This window comes from Tamandua tetradactyla, chromosome 15 (assembly GCF_023851605.1).
Source record: "Tamandua tetradactyla isolate mTamTet1 chromosome 15, mTamTet1.pri, whole genome shotgun sequence".
Lineage (NCBI taxonomy): Eukaryota > Metazoa > Chordata > Mammalia > Pilosa > Myrmecophagidae > Tamandua > Tamandua tetradactyla.
This window is the reverse complement of record NC_135341.1, coordinates 34,558,005-34,572,551: the sequence shown is the minus strand read 5'-3', so window position 1 is coordinate 34,572,551 and position 14,547 is coordinate 34,558,005. Positions and strand designations below refer to the sequence as shown.

The following is a 14,547-nucleotide window of genomic DNA, read 5'->3' as shown; positions in this document are numbered from 1 at the left end:
ACTCCAAAAATTATTACTGGGGCTTCTAAAGCAGAGAACAGGGATTTAAGCATTTTTTAATGTCTTATTTGACACGCCCAGGTGGACCCTTGAGGCAGAGGTATGTTTAGGCTCTGCAGCCAGTCTGGCCATTTAGCCTAATGGACTATTTGATCCCTAGTCTCTTTTGAAATGTCTGTTACCTCAGTATCAAAAGTGTGGCCACCTCTTATATAAGAAGGCTGCCACTGTGTTCTTAGGGCTTGGGCATAGAGTTAGGAAGGGTGGGGAAGCCAGAAAAGAGGGACAGTTGCTTCCCAAGAAAAGCCTCTTTTGCTCTAACTTTTAAACCACTGAGCATGTACTATTTTGGAAAAAAAAATCATATTGACCCTTTTTCAGCATCCTTTCCAAAAGGACACAAGTCCAGCAAATTCCATTGTGACTTTCTCCCTCCTCTCTCCAAACTTTTTAAAAATGTAAAATCGGGTTAAAATGAACACCAGGGAGGAACTCACCCAAATATAGCTGTGGTGTTCTCCGAGTGAGAACTCTAGGGATGATTTATATTTTCTTCATTAAATTTTTCCATATTTTCCAAATCTGAAAAAAAAAACTGCATTGAAAAGTAAAACCAGCATATGAGAATAATAGTATCCACCCATTGAGGTTTGCAAAGATTATGTGAACTAATGGACTAAAGGGCTTAGCTTGGACCAGATGAGTATTCAGTATGAGTTGGCTTTTCATGTTTTATTCCAAAGCCATCTCTGCCTAGTGGCTTCCTCTCTGCTCCCATTCATGAGAGGGATGGTGAAAGCAGACCCCTCTCATCCTTTATCTCAGGATTCTGAGGCACCAGAGGTTTTGTCACTGGCTTGGTCGTGTGGTTTAACTGGTGATGTTGCAATCAGGCCTCAGTGACAGTTACTGACCTCTTTGCCAGGGCAAATTCTGCATGCAGTCCAGAACTCTGACAGAAAGTGAGCACTTACATTGTGCCAGGTCCTATGTTCAGCCAGTCAAAGTATCCTCTGAACAGTCCTATGAGGTAGGCATCGTGCTCCATTTCAACACATGAGTAAGATGGGGCTTAGGTTAAATAACTCTTCCAAGGCCACTTGGCTACAAAAACCAAGTCCAGAGCCCTTGCTAACTCCTCCATTAGGAAAGAAGGCACAAAATATGGCCATTCAGCCAGCACCCAGGGAATGCTTGGCCTGTGGGTGCCCCTTCCCCCTCTCTCCCCAGAGCACCCCTTCAGCATCTTAATAAAGATGCCACCTTGAAAGATAGCATCTTCTCCCCAGCGAGACTGGAACAACCTGGTAGTTCCTCCACCAGGTTTACTGGGAAACCTTCCCTAGGGATGGGTAAGGAAGCAGACCAGCCACCCCTACCCCCACCCTAGGAACCTGGGGTTAATGGTGCTGAAGTAAGAGGACAGATTCCCAACAGGTACCAACAGGTTACTCTTCTGTCCCTCTGATCTGTCCCCTGCACCTCCATCCAGTTGCTTTCATTTTTCAGCTTTTTTTGCTTGTTTCTCTTTCGTGTGTGCATAAATTTTGTTGCTACACAAGAAGGTTATGGCCTCTGCCCATCCTCCTCCCACCCCACCCCCACGCCCTGCTGCCATAGAACCTTTGTCCCTTTGTGAATCCCCTTGCTGGCCTCTTTTCCAAAGAAAGAGGGAGTTGGGGATAGGGAGCTAGCCTGGAGGTCCAGACTTAAACATTGTGGCTGGGCACAATCTGGGAAAGCTTCCTGCAGGTAGTGAGCATGAGGGGCAGACTGCAAAGAGGGAGAGAGAAATGGAGGCAACCAGGGGAAGAACGAAAATTACGAGTTCCCTCAGCCTCCTTAGATTTGTGGGTGCCTCCTCTTCCTCTCATCCACTCATTTCTTTCATTCCTTCCATCCTTCACCATGTACTGGATGGGAAACAGGGTCCTCCGTCATGTTCACAGGCTTCTCGGGGATACAGCCACACCAAAAGCCACACAAGGTGATAAAGTCTGCAGCAAAAATGTCCTGGGACCCCAAAGGGCACTTAGAGGATCAAGGCATCCATGACAGTTGATACATAGCTTTTTAAGCACCAAATCTGTTTCCCAGATATGCTTACATAGGAAACATGATTCTTCATATAGAAAAAAACAATGTTTACTTTCCCCTTAAGCAATATCGAATGCCCCAATGCTGTGTTTGCAAGCCACCTGTCCAACTATGGAACTCTAAGGAGCTTATCTCTCCCTGTACTCCCTGAGGAAGGGGAACGGATAGGAGGACCTTCTTCACCCAAAAAAACTGTCCATACACTCCAAAGTCTGTATACATTTTCAGCATCCTCGTGGACTCCTGAAACCTAAGGACCCCAGGACTTAAAAGTCTTGGTGGTCCCCAAAAGATTTAACTGGGCAATGTCCCTACAATAGTTTTCTCTGGAGAGAAAGCAGGGTAAGGGAGCTCAGACAGTGAAAGGCTCCCCACAAAGGAAAGGGACAGACACTGACAATTCATCATGTGCTGAACCAGTAAAAGTTAATGTGGTAGGTTAGGTTGGGGCCCAATCATCTGCTGGTCCTGGTTCTTGCTCTGAGCAGTAAGGCTCTGAATAGCCACACCCTCTCTACCCTGTTTCTCTGCTTCTCAGGTAAGTTCTCCTCTCAGTGAAAAGTACCATCAGATAGGACAGTGTTACCCTTGATTCCTGCCTTCCTTCATCCCCACTTAGTTACCAGGAACTGACAGTGCCACTTCCTAGACAGCTCTGACTCTATGGACATTTGTATTCCCTCCCCTTTATTTAGGCCATTGCCATGTCCTGCCTGGACCATGTGGAATCCCTCCTCCCCAGGTGTGATCCTCTGGCCTTTACTAATGGTCATCTTATCATCCATCTAGGGAGGTGCAGCAAGATGGCAGCATAGTGAGGTATGGAATTTAATTTGTCCTCCAGAGAAGCTTGTGAATAGCCAGGAATGGTACAGAAAAACTTCTGGGGGAACATCAGTGATGGACACACAGTGTAAACCAGTCTGGACCAGGTGGAACAGGTGAGATCCCACACAGAACTGTGAGTCCCCCAAACTGCGGAGGCTAGCATCCTTCCCCCATGGGCCCAACAGGCTGGTTCCCCAGGGGGAAAGGAAATAGACTTTACTAGCAGCAAGGAGCTGAGCTCAACCAAGCTCCAATTGTAGAATTAATGAACAAATTCTGACTACTGAAAGCAGGCCCCCAGCACAGATAAACCTAGAATAGCACTAAAGGAACTAGGAGTTTTTGCACCCACAGAGAAGGGACAAGGATAGTGGAAAACAAACAAAACCAACTCAAACTTTTTTAGTTGCATACCACAAAATATAAGAAAAGGACTGAACCCCAAGAAAGGGGGGTACATAGGACCTACAGATACATAAAGCCATGTACCAAGTCAAACCTGAGGAGTGAGGATCCAGCTCTGAAAAGGCTGTTTTGCTTTTTTTACTTCTTAACAGCTCATTAGATAGAACTACAAGCACTCTCAGGCTCCAGCAGTGCCCCAGGCAAGGGCAGAACTAAGGTTTGTCTGAAAGACAAAGTAACTTGTCAGGTGAAAGGGGTTAATTCTCTAAAAGGCATATCTTCACCAAGAAAAGAGGGGCAGGGCCCAGCTCAAATGGAATCCCTTCTTCAAGGAATTCAGGCCCCTGGGACTGGAAAACAGAAGTAGTCAAATCCCACCTACTACATCACCTCTGTCTTAACCATGCACCTGGCAGGGATAGTCTGCTGAAATTAGAGGCACTACATCTCTTTAAGCTGGTGGGACTCTGAGGGCAGACAAGCACCACATGCTGGTCAGGATAGGAAAAGCACAGAGTCTAGAGGCTTCATATGAAAGTCTCACAACCTGTTGGGTCTTCCCCTAAGAGAAACTGAGGCTGGCTACTCTCTCCTCCTGAGATGTGGGTCTGTCTAGTCTGGGAAAATCTGACTTGGGTCTATAATATCTGAGGAGACCCTCTTCAAACAAACAAAAACTCTATATAGGCAGGGCAAGAAACAGAAAAACTAGAACTGAAATATTCTTGTCAGTTTAACAGAACCTATGCTAGAGGCTTAGAATAAGTTGAACTGAATGTCAAAGAACAGATAGAGAGCAAAGCCATCCAGCAAGAAAACTCTAAGTAAAAGAGTGAAAACAGCCTCCAGAATAAACTAATTAAGGAAATCAAACACCTAGATGCTGGCAGAAAATAATGGGTTTTGCTAGGAAAATCAAAGATATGGCCCAGTCAAAGGAACAAACCAATACTTCAAATGACATAAAGGAGTTGAAACAATGAATCCTGGATGTTTGAACAGACATGCAAAATCTCATTAAAAATCAATGAGTTGAATGCAGAGATAAAGAAGACATTGGGTGAACATAGAGAAGAGCTCAAAAGTTTGAAAAAAACAAGCCACAGAACTAAAAGGGAATGAAAGGCACAATAGAAGAGATGAAAAAATGGAAACCTCCAATGATAGGTTTGAAGAGGCAGAAGAAAGGATTGAACTAGGGAACTGGACATCTGAAATCTGACACACAAAAGAAAATATAGGGAAAAGAATGGAAAAATATGAGAAGGGTCTCAGGGAACTGAATAACAACATGAGGTGTAAGAATATACTTGTTATGTGTGTCCTGGAAGGAGAAGAGAAGGGAGAAGGAGGAGAAAAACCAATGGAGGAAATAATCACTGAAAATTTCCCATCTCTTATGAAAGACATAAAATTGCAGATCCAAGAAGGCGGTGTACCCCAAACAGCACAGATGCAAATAGACATACTCCAAGCTACTTACTAATCAGATTGTCAAAGATAAAGAGAGAATTTTGAAAGCACCAAGAGAAAAGTAATCCATCACATTCAAGGGAAGCTCGATAAGGATATGCGTGGGTTTCTCAGCAGAAATCATGGAGGCAAGAAGGCAGGATATGATATATTTAAGATTCTGAATGAGAAAAAACTGCCAACTAAGAATTCTGTACCCAGCAAAACTGTCCTTCAAGAATGAGGGGGAAATGCCCTGACTGAGAAATAGATTAGCAAATGATGGTGTATACACATGATCAAATATTGTGCCACTACAAGAAGAAATGAAGTTGTAAGGCATGCAACGATATGAACAAACTTGTGGGACATTTCGTGAGGCAAAATAGTCTAAAAACAAAAGAGCAAAGATTGTATGATCTCATATAGAAGATACTTATAAGAAAAGTGGGGCCTAGATTGTAAGCTCTATAGCAGTCACATTTACTCTGGAGTGGTAATTGTTATTTCTGGATTTTGAGGAGCTGTTTTATATATGTATTTAGAGATAAGAATGAAGCTGATAGGTCAGGATTAAGGTAATTCAGAATACAGGGATAAGGAAGACATAGCAAGTATTTTACAACTTCACCTACTCTTTGAGACCAAAGGAAAAAAGTTTTATTATGTTCAGTACTTAAATTTTCTGTAGCACATAATTTAACTCAATGTGTCTGAATAGGTCATTTAAACAATCCAAACACAGGGAGTCCAGAATAAGAATGAGAGTCTTTAATCCAGTATAGCTAAATATAATGCCTGGATACATCCCAGAGTATATGAAGCAGATAATCAAGAAGTATTGGCAAAGTCCCTTGAGGGATGGTAAACTTTACCACTGTGGAAATGCCTCCTACTGTCTCAGACATTAAGGACATGCAAATCAGTAGGCCAAGCCCTTGATCTTGAGGCTTGCTCTTGTGAAGCCTATGCATGTAGTGGAGAAGCTTAGCCTACCTGTAGGTATGCCTAAGAGTTATTTTCAGAGAACTTCTTTTGTTGCTCAGATATGTCCTCTCTCTTTCTAAGGCCAACTCTGCAAGTGAAGCTATTGCCCTCCCCACTATGTGGGACATGACATCCAGGGGGTGAAAGTCTTCCTGGCGGCATGGGATATGATTCCCAGGGATAAACCAGGCCCTGGAACTTTAGGATCAACAATGCCATCCTGACCAAAAGGGGGAAAAGAAGTGTAACAAATAAGGTATCAGTGGATGAGAGAGTTCAAATAGAGTTGAGAGGCTACTCTGAAGGTCACTCTTACACATGTTTCAGTGAGATATTACTACATATCAAAACGTGCCAACCAGACTTCTGGGTCAAGATGGTGGCTTAGCAAGGAGCATGATTTAGTTTATCCTCCAGAACACTACTAAATAACCAGGAACAGTACAGAACAGCTCCTGGGGCCACGTCAGTGACCGGACACACAGCATACCCCAGTCTGGACCAGCTGGACCGGCTGCAAGCCCACCCAAAACCATGAATTCCCCAAGCCGCGGTGGCCAGTGCCCCTCCCCCACAGGCTGCTTTCCAGAGGGGAAAGGAAACGGACTTTACCAGCAAGAGGGGCTGAGCATAACCACGCACAATTGTGGAATTAATTGACAAATTCTGACTACTAAAAATAGGCCCCCAGCTCAGGTGTGCCTGGTCAAAGTGGAGGTCGCTCATTTTTGCCCCAGTGCCAAGGGGGCAGGGCTGAGGGAAAAAGTAAAAAAAAGAAACAGAGGTTTTTGTGGCTGTGTTTCTACAAAGTCTTGACTGCCTTTGATACAGTGGCATGACTTCTCAGGCTGCAACTGCCCCAGACATAGGCAGAAACAAGTTTGTTTGAGGACTTGTCTGGAACCTGTGCCTTCCCCAGGGGAGGGGTGAAGCCCAACTCAGGTGGAATCCCTCCCTTAAAGAATTCAGACACAAGGGCTTGGTAATTTGAAGCCATTAAAACCAGCTTACAACCTCTCCTCTGTCTCCACCATGCCCCAAGCAGGGAGAGTCTGCCAAAGTTAAAGCTACAGCATCATCTTATGGGGACCTGCAGGCAGACAAGCACCACATACTGGGCAGGATAAGAAAAACAGAGTCCAGAGACTTCACAGGAAAGTCTTTCAACTTGCTGGGTCTCACCCTTAGGGAGAACTGACACATGTGACTCTTTCCTCCTGACAGGAGGCCAGTTTGGTCTGGGAAAATCCAGCTGGGGTCTATAATACCTAAGTAGACCCTCCTAAGGGTGGGGGGAAAAAGGCATCATACAGGCAGGGCAAGAAACAAGAACTGAAAAATTCTCCTCTGTTAAACAAAACATAAGCTAGAGGTCCAGAAAAAGCTGAACCGAATGTCAAAGAACAGACAGACAACAAATTCATCCAGTTGGAAAACGCTAAGTAAAAGAAGTGAAAACTGTCTCCAGAATAAATTAATTAAGGTAATGAAATGCCTAGATGCCAGCAAAAAATAACAAATCACACTAGGAAATTGAAGATATGGCCCAGTCAAAAGAACAAACCAACATTCAAATGAGATACAGGAGTTGAAATGATTAATTCAGAATATACAAACAGACATGGAAAACCTCATCAAAAATCAAATCAATGAATTGAGGGAGGATATAAAGAAGGCAAGAAATGAGCAAAAAGAAGAAACTGAAAGTCTGAAAAAACAAATCACAGAACTTATGGGAATGAAAGGCACAGAACAGATGAAAAAAAACAATGAAAACCTACAATGTCAGATTTCGAGAGGCAGAAGATAGGATTTGTGAACTGGAGGATGGAACATCTGAAATCTGACAAGCAAAAGAAAATATAGGGAAAAAATGGAAAAATATGAGCAGGGACTCAGGGAATTGAAGGACAATAGGAAGCACACAAATATATGTGTTGTGGGTGTCCCAGAAGGAGAAGAGAAGCGAAAGGAGAAAAACTAATGGAGGAAATTATCACTGAAACTTTTCCAACTCTTTTGAAAGACTTAAAATTTCAGATCCAAGAAATGCAGCGTACCCCAAAGAGAATAGATCCAAATAGACGTACTCCAAGACACTTACTAATCAGAATGTAAGAGGTCAGAGAAAGAGAGAATCTTTTTTTAATTTTTTATTAATTAAAAAAAATTACAAGAAACAAACATTCCCAACACATACACTAAGCAATTCACAATATCATCACATAGTTGCATATTCATCATCATGATCATTTCCCAGAACATTAGCATCAATTCAGAAAAAGAAATAAAAAGACAACAGAAAAATATAACAAACAGAAAAAAAAAATTTTACAGGCCATACCCCTTACTGATCCCTTTCATTGATCACTAGCATTTCAAACTAAATCCATTTTAACATTTGTTCCCCCTATTATTTATTTTTATTCCATATGTTCCTCTCATCTGTTGACAAGATATATAAAAGGAACATCAGACACAAGGTTTTCACAATCACACAGTCACATTGTGAAAGCTATATCATTATACAATCATCTTCAAGAAACATGGCTACTGGAACACAGCTCTACATTTTCAGTCAGTTCCCTCCAGCCTCTCTGTTACATCTTGGATAGCAAGGTGATATCAACTTAATGCATAAGAATAACTTCCAGGATAACCTCTTGACTCTGTTTGGAATCTCTCAGCCATTGACACTTTGTCTCATTTCACTCTTCCCCCTTTTTGTCAAGAAGGTTTTCTCAATCCCTTGATGCTGGGTCTCAGCTCATTCTGGGATTTCTGTCCCACGCTGCCAGGAAGATCCACACCCCTGGTAGTCATGTCCCACGTAGACAAGGGGAGGGTGGTGAGTCTGCTTGCTGTGTTGGCTGGAGAGAGAGGCCACATCTGAGCAACAAAAAAGGTTCTCTTGGGGGTGACTCTTAGGCTTAATTTTTTTTTAACTTTTTTTATTAATTAAAAAAATTAACAAACAAAACATTAAGATATCATTCCATTCTACATATACAATCAGTAATTCTTAATATCATCACATAGTTGCATATTCATCATTTCTTAGAACATTTTCATCGATTTAAAAAAGAAATAAAAAGACAATAGAATAAGAAATAAAACGATAATAGAGGAAAAAAAGATTATACATACCATACCCCTTACCCCTCGCTTTCATTTACTGCTAGCATTTCAAACTAAATTTAATATTTGTTCCCCCTATTATGTATTTTTATTTCATATGTTCTACTCTTCTGTTGACATAGTAGCTAAAAGGAGCATCAGACACAAGGTTTTCACATTCTCAGTGTCTCATTGTGAAAGCTATATCATTGTTCAATCATTATCAAGAAACATGGCTACTAGAACACAGCTCTACGTTTTCAGGCAGTTCCCTCCAGCCTCTCCACTACATCTTGAACAACAGTGTGATATCTACTTAATGCGTAAGAATAACCTCCAGGATAACCTCTCAACTCTGTTTGGAATCTCTCAGCCATTGACATAGACTCATTTCACTCTTCCCCCTTTGGTCGAGAAGGTTCTCTCAATTCCTTAATGTTAATTCTCAGCTCATTCTAGGGTTTTTCTCAGTCCCTTGATGCTGAGTCTCAGCTCATTCCAGGATCTCTGTCCCACGTTGCCAGGAAGGTCCACACCCCTGGGAGTCATGTCCCATGCAGAGAGAGGGAGGGTGGTGAGACTGCTCGTCATGTTGGCTGGAGAGAGAGGCCACATCTGAGCAACAAAAGAGGCTCTCTTGGGGGTGACTCTTACGCCTAAATTTTACGTAGACTTGACCTATCCTTTGTGGGGTTAAGTTTCATATGAACATACCCCAAGACTGGGGGCTCAGCCTATACCTTTGGTTGTCCACACTGCTTGTGAGAATATCAAGAATTTAACTTAGGGAAGTTGAATTTCTCCCCACTCTCACCATTCCCCAAAGGGGGCTTGCAAATACTTTTCCAGTCACTGATCAAATCACTCTGGGATTCATTGGGGCATCACCTGGACAAACCAACAAAATCTCATGTCCTACCTGAGATTCCAAGTACTTATGACGTTCAATCAAACTATCTACATGAGTTATATTAGGAAATGGTTTAGTCAAAATATAAATTTTGTAACAAACATTTTTTGCTTTAGTCTCACACATAAGGTGATATTTTAAAGTATTAATTATCATCTATTTTCAGCACCCTGCAATAATGACATTTCTTTGTTCTTCCTCATGCAAAAATATTTTTAAAATTTGTGCATTGTATATTTCACTATTATTATATACTCTAGGCATTCCTAGATTATACCATCTTGATCTTTAACATCTGTCTTTCTTTCTGATTTCATTTATGTCCCCAGCCCTCCTCCCTCTATCATTCTCACATGCAGTTACATTCAGTGTTATAACATAATTACATTACAGTTAGGTAGTATTGTGCTGTCCATTTCTGAGTTTTTGTATCCAGTCCTGTTGCACAGTCTGTATTTCTTCAGCTCCAATTACCCAATATCTTACCCTATTTCTATCTCCTGATGGTCTCTGTTACCAAGGAAATAGTCCAAGTTTATTCACTAATGTCAGTTCATATCAGTGAGACCATACAGTTTTTGTCCTTTTGTTCCTGGCTAATCACACTCAGCATAATGTCCTTAAGGTCCATTCATGTTGTTACATACTTCATAACTTTATTCTGTCTTACAGCTGCATAATATTCCATCTTATGTAAATGTCACAGTTTGTTTAGCCAACTATCTCTTGATGGACATCCTGGCTGTTTCCATCTCTTAGTAATTGTTAATAATGCTGCTATAAATATTGGTGTGTAAATGTCCATTTGTGTCCTTGGCCTTGTGTCCTTTGAGTAGAGACAGCATATAGATGGGTCCTGTTTTTTAACCCATTCTGCCAGACTATGTCTTTTGATTGGAGAGTTTAATCCATTAACATTCAGGGTTATTACTGCATGGGTAGTGCTTTCTTCTGCTATTTTGCCTCCTGGATTTTATATGTCATATCTAATTTTCCTTCTTTTTACCTTTACTCATAGTCTTCCTTTGTACACTCTTTACCACACCTCTCTCTTCTGTCTTCGTATGTGTCTCTAGTGCTCCCTTTAGTATTTCTTGCAGAGCTGGTCTCTTGGTCACAAATTCTCTCAGTGATTTTTTGTCTGAAAATGTTTTAATTTCTCCCTCATTTTTGAAGGATAATTTTGCTGGATATAGAATTCTTGGTTGGCGGTTTTTCTCTTTTAATAATTTAAATATATTATCCCACTGTCTTCTTGCCTCCATGGTTTCTGCTGAGAGATCTGTGCATAGTCTTATTGGGCTTCCCTTGTATGTGATGGATTGCTTTTCTCTTGCTGCTTTCAAGATCCTCTCTTTCTCTTTGCCCTCTGACATTCGGATTATTAAATGTCTTGAAGTATGTGTATTTGGATCTATTCTCTTTGGGATACGCTGCATTTCTTGGATCTGTAATTTTAAGTCTTTCATAAGAGTTGGGAAATTTTCAGTGATAATTTCCTCCATTAGTTTTTCTCCTCATTTTCCCTTCTCTTCTCCTTCTGGGACACCCACAACACGTATATTCATGCGCTTCATATTGTCTTTCAATTCCGTGAGTCCCTGCTCATATTTTTCCATTTGTTTCCTATAGTTTCTGTTTCTTGTCGGATTTCAGATGTTCTGTCCTCCAGTTTAGAAGTGCTATGTTCTGTCTCTCAAAATCTATCATTGTAGGTTTCCATTGTTTTTCTCATCTCTTCTACTGTGTCTTTCATTCCCATAAGTTCTGTGATTTGTTTTTTTCAGACTTTCAGTTTCTTCTTTATGTTCTTTCCTTGCCTTCTTTATATCCTCCCTCAATTCATTGATTTGGTTTGTGATGAGGTTTTCCATGTCTGTTCGTACATTCTGAATTAATTGTTTCAGCTCCTGTATGTCATTTGAATTGTTGGTTTGTTCCTTTTACTGGGCCATATCTTCAATGTTCCTAGTGTGATTTGTTATTTTTTGCTGGCATCTAGGCATTTCATTACCTTAATTAATTTGTTCTGGAGATTGCTTTCACTTCTTTTACTTAGCATTTTCCAACTGGATGAATTTGTTGTCTGTCTGTTCTTTGACATTCCGTTCAGCTTTATCTGGACCTTTACTTTATGTTTTGTTTAACAGAGGAGAATTTTTCAGTTCTTGTTTTCTTGTTTCTTGCCCGGCTTGTGTGGTGCCTTTCCCACACACACATTTAGGAGGGTCTACTTAGATATTATAGACCCCAGCCAGATTTTCCCAGATCAAACTGGCCTCCTATCACCTGCATTGGTTTTCCCTGAGGGTGAGACCCAGCAGGTTGAAAGACTTTCCTGTGAAGTCTCTGGACTCTGTTTTTCTTATTCTGCCCAGTATGTGGCGCTTGTCTGACTGCAGGTCCCACCAGCATAAGATGATGCGGTCTCTTTAACTTTGGCAGACTCTCCCTGCTGGGGGCGTGGGGGAGACAGAGGAGAGGTTGTAGGCTGGTTTTAATGGCTTCAAATTACCAAGCCCTGGTGTGTGAATTCCTTGATGGAGGGATTCCACCTTGGTGGGGCTTCACCCCTTCTCTGGGGAAGGCACAAGCTCCAGATAAGCCCCCAAAGGAGCTCACTTCTGCCTATGCCTGGGGCAGTTGCAGCCTGAAAAGTCCTGCCATGGTATCCAGAGGCAGTCAAGCCTTTGTAGATACACAGCCACAAAAACCTCTGTTTCCTTCTCTTTTTCCCCCCTTTTTCTGTCAGTCCTGCCCCCTTGGCACTGGGGCAAAAATGAGCAACCTCCACTTTGATCAGGTTCACCTAAGCTGGTGGCCTATTTTTAGTAGTCAGAATTTGTTAATTAGTTCCACAATTGGCATTTGATTGTGCCCAGTCCCTGCTGCTGGTAAAGTCCTTTCCTTTCCCCTCTGGGAAATGGCCTGTGGGGGAGGGGCACTGGCTGCCACAGCTTTGGGAACTCATGGTTCTGGGGTGTGCTCGTGGCCAGTCCAGCTTGTCCAGACTGGGGTACACTGTGTGTTTGGTTACCATCGTGGCTCCGGGAGCTGTTCTATACTGTTTCTGGTTATTTAGTAGTTGTTCTGGAGGACGAACTAAAATGCACACGTTGTTAAGCTGCCATCTTGACCTGGAAGTCCGAAAGAGAGAATGTTGAAATCAGAAAGAGAAAAGCAATCACTCACATACAAGGGAAACCCAATAAGGCTATGAAATAGATTTCTCAGCAGAAACCATGGAGGTGAGAAGATAGTGGGATGATATATTTAAATTACTAAAAGAGAAAAACTGCCAACCAAGAATTCTATATCCAGCAAAATTGTCCTTCAAAAATGAGGGGGAAATTAAAACATTTTCAGACAAAAAAATCACTGAGAGAATTTGTGACCTAGAGACCAGCTCTGCAAAAAATACTAAAGGGAGCACCAGAGACAAATATGAAAAGACAGAAGAGAGAGGTGTAGAATAAAGTGTAGAAATGAAGACTATCAGTAAAGGTAAAAAGAAGGAAAATTAGATATGACATATAAAATCTAAAAGGCAAAATGGTAGAAGAAAGTACTACCCATACAGTAATAACACTAAATGTTAATGGATTAAACTCCCAAGTTAAAAACATAGACTGGCTTAATGGGTTAAAAAACAGGACTCATCTATATGCTGTCTACAGGAAACACATCTTAGACACAAGGATAAACATAGGTTGAAAGTGAAAGGTTGGGAAAAGATATTTCATGCAAATAACAATCAGAAAAGCGTAGGAGTAGCTAATATACAACAAATTAGACTTCAAATATAAAACAGTTAAAAGAGACAAAGAAGGATACTATGTATTAATAAAAGGAACAATTCAGCAAGAAGACATAACAATCATAAATATTTATGCACCGAGCCAGAATGCTCCAAAATACATGCAGCAAACACTGAAGAGAGAAATAGACACATCTACCATAGTACTTGGAGATTTCAATTCCCCACTCTCATCAATGGACAGAACATCAAGACCGAGGACCAATAAAGAAACAGAGAATTTGAATAACACAATAAATGAGCTAGACTTAACAGACATTTATAGAATATTACACCCCACAGCAGCAGGGTGCACCTTTTTTTCTAGTGCTCATGGATCGTTCTCAAGGACAGACCATATGCTGGGTCACAAAGCAAGTCTTGATAAATTTAAAAAGATTGAAATCATGCAAAACATTTTCCCAGATCATAAAGGAATGAATTTGGAAATCAATAATAGGCAGAAAATTCTATAAATTCAATAGAATTGAATTCTATAAATTTGAATTCTATAAATAAATTCCACAGCCAGAAAATTCACAAATATGTGGAGGCTCAACAACACACTCTTAAACAACCAGTTGGTCAAGGAAGAAATTACAAGAGAAATCAGTAAATATCTCAAGGCAAATGAAAATGAAAACACAACATATCTAAACTTATGGGACACAGCAAAGGCAGTGCTAAGAGGGACATTTATTGCCCTAAATGCCTATATCACAAAATAAGAAAGGGCAAAAATCAAGGAATTAACTGTCCACTTGGAAGAAGTAGAGAAAGAACAGCAAACTAACCCCAAGGCAAGCAAAAGGAAATAAATAATGAAGATTAGAGCAGAAATAAATGAAATTGAGGACATGAAAACAATTGAGAAAGTCAACAAAACCAGAAGCTGGTTTTATGAGAAAATCAGTAAGATTGATGGACTGTTAGCAAGATTGACAAAAAGAAGAAG

The 14,547-nt window shown here is 41.1% G+C and overlaps 1 protein-coding gene across 8 annotated transcripts in view; it reads left to right on the top strand.

Moving 5' to 3' along the window:
- Positions 1-14,547, top strand: part of RAD54L2 (RAD54 like 2) — a 244,199-nt gene that overhangs the window by 16,205 nt on the left and 213,447 nt on the right. Inside the window, exon 2 of one of the 8 annotated variants that reach the window (XM_077129147.1) lies at positions 2,887-3,038. The exons of the other annotated variants lie outside the window; for them this stretch is intronic. The gene's annotated coding sequence lies outside the window, so the exon portion shown is untranslated. The remainder of the gene's footprint in view (positions 1-2,886; positions 3,039-14,547) is intronic. 8 annotated transcript variants of the gene reach the window in all.